General features: G+C 27.6%; 1 pseudogene; it reads left to right on the top strand.

Annotated features, from left to right (window-relative positions):
* The first annotated feature begins 358 nt into the window (after nt 1–358).
* Nucleotides 359–2,582, top strand: LOC114405637 (annotated as a pseudogene).
* The last annotated feature ends 5,207 nt before the right edge of the window (nt 2,583–7,789 follow it).

Genomic DNA, 7,789 nt, shown 5'->3' with positions numbered 1-7,789 from the left:
TCTTTTATGTTTATTGAATAAAATCTCATTTTATGTAATTCCGTATTTTCATGTATTTTATTACATAAATATATATATCGAAGTAGAGGGTGTCAGAGACTTGGTTCACAATTTGATACATAGGCAAATAAAATTGATATTATATTCAAGTAAGGTGCTCTTAAAAATATGTCATGTTCAATTTGAGGTTAGTTTGTTATTTTAAAATAATATGAATGGTAGTTCATGTTTATAAAGTTCATGTAAAGTAAAACTGGATAAGTATTCAAATATAGCATTTAACAGCATAAGACATTACTATATATATAAAAAAAGGCATCACCTGAGAAACGACCAAAATGGCAGCCACCACCTCACTCTGATAATGTCATAACCATGAAAGAAAGTTAAGTTCATAATGAGAGCAAACAAGGAACGAAAAATTTTCATAACCATTCAATCAGATTCAACTCAAAGAATCATTTTAGCTTTGAAACTCTCATATCTTCTATTTCTCTTTTCTTCAATTCCAAATGCACAAGGCTACACTACTAGAGCTCATACATTCATTTATGCCGGTTGCTCTCAAGAAAATTACCAACCAAACACACCCTTTGAAACAAAACTTAATTCCTTTCTGTCTTCAGTTTCTGCCTCATCTTCTGACACTTCTTACAATAGCTTTGCCATTGGAAATGGAAGCTCATCACCACCAGAAGGGTTCATATATGGCTTATACCAATGCAGGGCTGATTTGAGGCCAAATAATTGCTCAAAATGTGTTAAAAATTGTGTTGACCAAATAGGCTTGGTTTGTCTCTTGGCACTTGGGGCATCTTTGCAACTTGAAGGCTGCTACATAAGAATATGAGCATGTTGATTTCCTTGGCAAGCCTGACACAAACCTTTGGTACAAGAGGTGCAGTAAAGCAGTGGCAAATAATGCCGAGTTCTTCCAGCGAAGAGATGATGTTCTTGCTGATTTGCAAGTAGCTAATGGATTTGGAGTCAGCACTTCAGGTTTTGTTGAAGGGTTTGCACTGTGTTTGATGGATTTGTCTGTGGCTGATTGTCCTTCTTGCCTTCAAGAAGCAGTGGGAAAGCTTAGGAGTATATGTGGATCAGCAGCATCAGCTGATTTGTTCTTGGCACAATGTTATGCTTGGTATTGGTAAGCTGGCTACTATGATGAAGCAGGTTCAATTTGATTTCTAATTCGTATTTTTTATTAGAATATAGCAATTGAAAAATTGAAGCATGTTCTTATCTAAAGGCACCAAATTCTACCTATGATTTATTTTTCATTTTAAAGTGTAGCAGCTTATTGGTTTATAGCTAATCAAATTACATTTAGATAAACTTATTTATAAATACTCATAGAAAAAGAAAATAAAAGAAAATAAAAAAATAAAATGAATCAAGTTTCTTTTATGAGCTAAAATCAGTTTATGCATCTCATCTTTTAGAGAAGTTAGAGGAAATAACTTCTATAAAAATTAAGTGCATAAGCTCATTAATTTTAACTTATATGAGAAGTTAAATTTATTTTATCTTCTTATTTTATCCTCTTATAAGTATTTATAGAGAATTTTATAAAAACATGAACTAAATATTCTTCACATTGAGCATTTGTTAGAGGAAAAATTGATAATAACCGAACTAATTCAATTCTTAGGGGAGTGGAGAAAAAGAAGGAATTTGAAATTACTTTGAGCTTTAAAATATGGTTGCAATTACTTAAAGAAACTTTGTGCCATTAACGACCACTTTGTTCAAAAGTGGAGTGAAATTGGAGTTGAAAAAGATGCAGGATACAGCTAGTACCTAACAAACTGTCAAATGCAACGGTCAACGTGTAATCTTTTTATGAACCGAATTGTTTACTTTTATGCTTTTATTGGAAAATGCACACTGCAATTCCCGTCTTCTTTTACTTTAATTTTATTACTTTAGGTTAAATCTCTGAATACACACATTATTTTATTCTCTATCTTTGCTTATTAGAGTATCAGTTCACTAGAAAACCTCACATCATTACTGCCTTTTTTTTCTTCTTCCTTTTCTAGTGTCATAATTTGGCAAAAGCTAAATTTCAGTATGAAGGATAAGATAGTATGTTAGTATATACAAACAAAAAAAAGAAGATAAGATAGTATGGAATCCAATGACAATTTTTTGATCTCAGGCACTGTAAAGTTTCATATTCTTCCAGCAATTTCCTAAACTAATTAATGGTTTTGATCATTGAAATGCAGAATTTTCATTATATTGCCTTACAAATTAAAAAGGTTGTCTTCAAAATTTGATTATAAAGTGCAGAAAACAATTGTTTTTTTTATGATTTTATCGAACATCACACATTGGTGTAGTTATGCCATGTGAGATTATAGCAGACTTATTAAATATCTTTGCAAATCTTCTTGCACAGTATAGTATACCAATAGTTCTGATAATTGCTTTTCGCGAATTAATTGTGTTTTTGTGCAGAATCTTCCGAAGACGATGACCAAGTGGGGAAATCGGTTGCCATTATTGTGGGAGTACTAGCAGGTCTAGCCATTCTTGTTGTCCTTCTCAATCTGCAAAAGATTATTAATAAATAAGATGATGTGATAAAGTGAACAAATATTTAATTCTTATTAGATGTGTGTCTAAAAATATATATTATAGTAGTATATAAATTAAACTCAATAATACAATGAATCCATTGATAAAATGATATGATGCTAATCATCAATACTTAATTCTTCTGAATAACATGCAGGTTAAGAAAATGTGGAGGTGGGGGTTACTCCCAAGTCACAACGCAAGAAGGGGGTGCGGGGGGTACTGTAATCATTTCAAAATGTCTGCAAATGTTTCTTTAAATTTTATGAAAGTGATGCTTCCACTTTTGTGCTATCATTATTACATTATGTTTTTCAAAGGTTATCTTCAGGCTTGTAAAATGGAACTCATATCCACCAACTTCAAAAAGACTGCCAAACACTTTAATAGTTTTTTTTCAATTACGTTTTATTTATCTGAGTTGGAACTTCATATCTTACTTGAGGAAACCAAATATAATTCTACTCAAACCAACAACAAGTTCGTGATATTATACTTTTTAAATCACATAATAATAATAAAAGAAATAAATGATACATTTTATTGGAATACAAGTATGTTAGTGAAGTTTTACATTAAATAAAAATAGAAAAATTAAGTAACGTATATAAGTGACCCATGAATTCAAAGCACAACATGGTAGTCATACGGGTTGAATATGATTGACATGTGTGGCTTTGGCGGGACACAGGCATCAAGGAAAAGTGTTGACAGTCTCATACAACTCCTATTAATGCTTTTGGTTTTGGCCAATAAATTCTGAAAAGTGTAATAATACTTTCGAAATTTTAATTTTGACGGTGTTAAGATTTTAACACTTTTCAAAAAGCAGTATTTTTTTAAAAGTTAAACTAAAAAAACACGGGGATGTACGTTTAGCAAACAAGAAAGGTGTCCTTAGCAATTGTCAAATTCTATACTGTAGACTTTTTTTATGGGCTATAATATAGTTCCGGCCCTTCTGTGTCTGAAATCAAAGGTGGTCCCTATCCATTTTGTTCTTGTGTTCTGGTTCCTTATCAAGGGGGTGAAATCCCAATTTTGTTCCCATTTAAAATGTTTTCATCCTTCTCTCTTCACACCCTTCCCTTCCCCAACCTTCCCTTTTCCTTTCTCCACAAGCATTTTTTTTATAGCTTTTGAACACATAAAGGAATCACAATTCCGTTGTGTGCCTGGACAAAAAGAATATAATAGAATCATAATTTTGTTTAATTTTTAATCACAATAAAATCAAGATTTCGTTGTGTTAAGGGGGTGTCAAAAAAATAATAATGGAATCTTGATTCCGTTATTATGTCTGAGGTTAAAAAAAATATACAACAAAATTGTTATTCCATTATACATAATTCCGTTGTGCATTTAATGGGATCATAATTTCATGGGAATGATAATTTTGAAATAAAAAAAAAAGGTCAACCCCTTACTAAGAGTCAAGAGCAATTCCAAATGGGCCAATAACAACTCCCAAATCTGAATAGTTAGCCCACTGTAAAACTCTAAATTTGTGCCAATAAGAAAAAAATAGGAAACTGGTAAGGGTCAAGAGCAATTCCAATGGACCAATAACAACTCCCAAATCTGAATAGTTAGCCCACTGTAAAACTCTAAATTTGTGCCAATAAGAAAAAAACAGGAAAGTTTTCAGAGATACAAACAAAGTCGTACGTGACTACGAGTCCATGACTTTTCTTTTTCTGTGGATTTGAAATTGTCAAGAATTAGAGTTTTCGAGTTATTATAGCTAAAAAGGAGATGTCATAGACTTTAAGAAAAGTTGAACTAAGTGCTACCAAGTACTGAAAGTCATACATGATTAGATAAGGTGTTTAATTATATAGAAAGTTGACTGTCACAATTTCTCTTAAAAAACTAATAAGATTAAGCTTGTCTTTATATTAACCCAAGTGAATTTTCCCCCCTAGCTAGCATGTACATTTAAGGGGTTCAAGACCCATTCCATCTTGATAACTTGTCCTAATAAAGTCCATTGACACAAGCTTGTCTTATAAAAATTAGGGTATATTTTAAGGTCGGATTTTAAGTCATCTGCAAACTCATCCAATACACAATATTTTAAAATTTATAATTATTAACAATTCTTTGAAGTTAATTAATACATTTTGCATTATGTACCCTCTTGGTTTGATAGCTGACCTTGAATTTTCATTCTAGCCTTATTTGCTTTTCTTGTTCAAGGCTCTAGAGGACTATATGCATTCTCATTTAGGCCATCTATTATGAGCCACTAAAGTCATATCATACGCCTCGGTTATTAAGATTGGTTAATGGTTAAGTATTTATTGTTAATTGTCATGCAACGATAAAAAAAGAAGAAGAAGAAGAAACACACAAATAGACCAATGAGAAAGGAATAACACACTTTTTTTCAATAAAACAACCATAAACCATCTTCAAATTAATTAATATATTATATTTAGATATTATTTATTTTTAAATTTAATTCTATTGTAAATATTGTCTTAACTTTAGTTTTATGTTTTTAAAATTTTATGATTTCACTATACATAATATTGAAATCGTAAATTTTTTTGTTAAATTATTAATAAGTTCACGACTTCATCATCATTATTTGGGACATAATTAAAATAAACATTTTCTTAGAAAAATAGTCTTGTCAGCGTATTGTATTGAATTTAGACGAGCATTTACAATTATAACTATTTCGTTAGTAACATAGTTTCGCTAATAATATATTCCATATATAAATTCATATAAAAAAATATATTCCACAAATAAGTTTCATTTGTTTATTTTATTTTTGATAAAACTAGTTTATAAGCATTGAAAGCTTATAAGTTAGTTTATAAGCTAAGTTTGAAAAGTTAAAATTAAAAATTGGTTGTAAGTTTTTAAGTTAGCTGATTTAATTAAAAGTATTTAGTAAGGCTAATAGATAATTTAATGAATAAATATTAAATGATATAAAATAACATATTTAACATTTATTTTTTTAATAACTTATCATCTTAAAAAGTAAGATAATATTTTTATAAAATTTTCTTAACACATTCATTTTTTTTATTTGTATAAGAAAATCTTGAATGTGTACTTGCTCACTTACATGGCTATGAACACATGATAAAAATAAGATTTTTTTAACTATGATGGGTAACATTTAATCTCTTTCTATTTGGATTTCTAACTTTAAGAAATAGTGTAATGATCACAATTGACGAATTAATTATCCTGTGTATGTGTAGGAACATAAAATTAGATATGAAGATTTTTTGGACAACAAAAAAAAAAGATAAAATAATTTTAAAATTAAATTAAAGGATAAAAAATTAAATAATTCAAGATAAAATAGTGAAGAAGAAAACTAATAACTTATAAACTAATTTTTCATAAGCTAATTCAAGTAGCTTATGAAAAAAAACTATTTAAAATAACTTATGAAAAAATAAACTACTAAAATTAACTCATATAACAAATAAACTTATTTTAGTCTACATAACTTATAAGTTAGTAAAAGAATTTTATAAAAAACATAACCATATATACATACATACATATATATATATATATATATATATATATATATATATATATATATATATATATATAAAATATTTTTTCAGCTGTGTAAATCATTTTGTATCTAAAAAATATCTGTAGATCATTAGATTAAGGATAAATTTATTATTTATTTAATCTCTTTTATATTTGTTTTTTTAATGTCATTTTTTAATCATAAAAATAAAAAATCAATAAAAAATAATTTATAACTCACACATCTTATTTAATCGAAATATCATTTATATTCTTACTATTTTGTGTTGATTAAATTATATTTATTAGGTTGTCGTTATTTTAGTTATTTCATGATATAATAAATACTAGAGGAACCCTAACAACTCACTCATCTTATTTAGTCAATTGAAATGTCATTTATATCCTTACTATTTTGTGTTGATTAAATTATATTTATTAGATTGTTTTTATTTTAGTTATTTCATGATATAATGAATACTTAGAGGAACTCTAACAACTCACTCATCTTATTTAGTCAATTGAAATATAATTTATATCCTTACTATTTTGTGTTGATTAAATTATATTTATTAGGTTGTTGTTATTTTAGTTATTTCATGATATAATGAATACTCAGATGAACCCACCAATAATAACATACTATATTGCTACTGCTATGGTTGTACCCCTTTCATCATCATAGGGTATTCCTTTTGTTTATTTATATTATTCCTTTATATATTATTATTTTAAATTTTTTTACAGTCATATTTTTATTTTTAATATGTACAATATATTACTGAGTATTTTTTCGCAAATATTATTTTTATGGTTTATTTTGTTGTATTATTTCTATTATCGTTTCTTCTCATAACAATTATTTTTTTATTTTTATGAAAAATATATAAACAGTTTATAAATAATAAGTAAATTGTTATCTCGTGGAATAAGGAAAATTAAACTAGTACAATTATATATGTGGGGTCATATATCTTGAATGTTCTACAGAAAATACAATTCAGTGTCCCACTACATATATGCCTGCCCCTTCTCTCTTTTAAAAGTTCGCCTGACTTTCATGGTATCTAATTTTTGTGCTACAAATTTAAATATTTGTATTTCTTTATTTAGGATAAGTATTGATTCTAAAAAGTTTGCGTAGATCGACTATGACGACATTGACAAACTTTTCACCCTCAATTGGCCAATGATGTTGATAGACGGACTAACACGAAATTTCCAAGCCATTAGACATGATCCAAATTCCAACCTCACGTAAACCAAGTCAAGATAATGTAACTAATTTTATAAAATTTATAAAAACAATAATTTATTACTATTTACTAAATGGTGAGAATTAATTTGCCAATACAAAAACATTCTTAATTGGTGAGAATTAATTTACCAATACAAAAACTAAATGTTGATAACATTAAATACATGTACTAAAATTTACAATTTATTACAATCTTAATTGTTGATTTTTAATTAATAGTTATTAATTATATTTTACTTCATCTTTTAAATGTATTTTCTTTATTTTAAAATATAATTAAGTTATTAATTATATTTTAAAAATTAATTTTATTAAAATTAAACCTATCAAATTATAACATAACAACACTGAAATAAAACATAATTCCGTGGCCAAATATGAGAATCTTGCAGCCTAAATGGATTCAATATAGAGAAGACAGACAGATAAGAG

This window comes from Glycine soja, chromosome 3 (assembly GCF_004193775.1).
Source record: "Glycine soja cultivar W05 chromosome 3, ASM419377v2, whole genome shotgun sequence".
In the NCBI taxonomy this organism is placed as follows: Eukaryota; Viridiplantae; Streptophyta; class Magnoliopsida; order Fabales; family Fabaceae; genus Glycine; species Glycine soja.
Note: the sequence above shows the minus strand (reverse complement) of the source record. Positions and strands in the feature narration are given on the sequence as shown.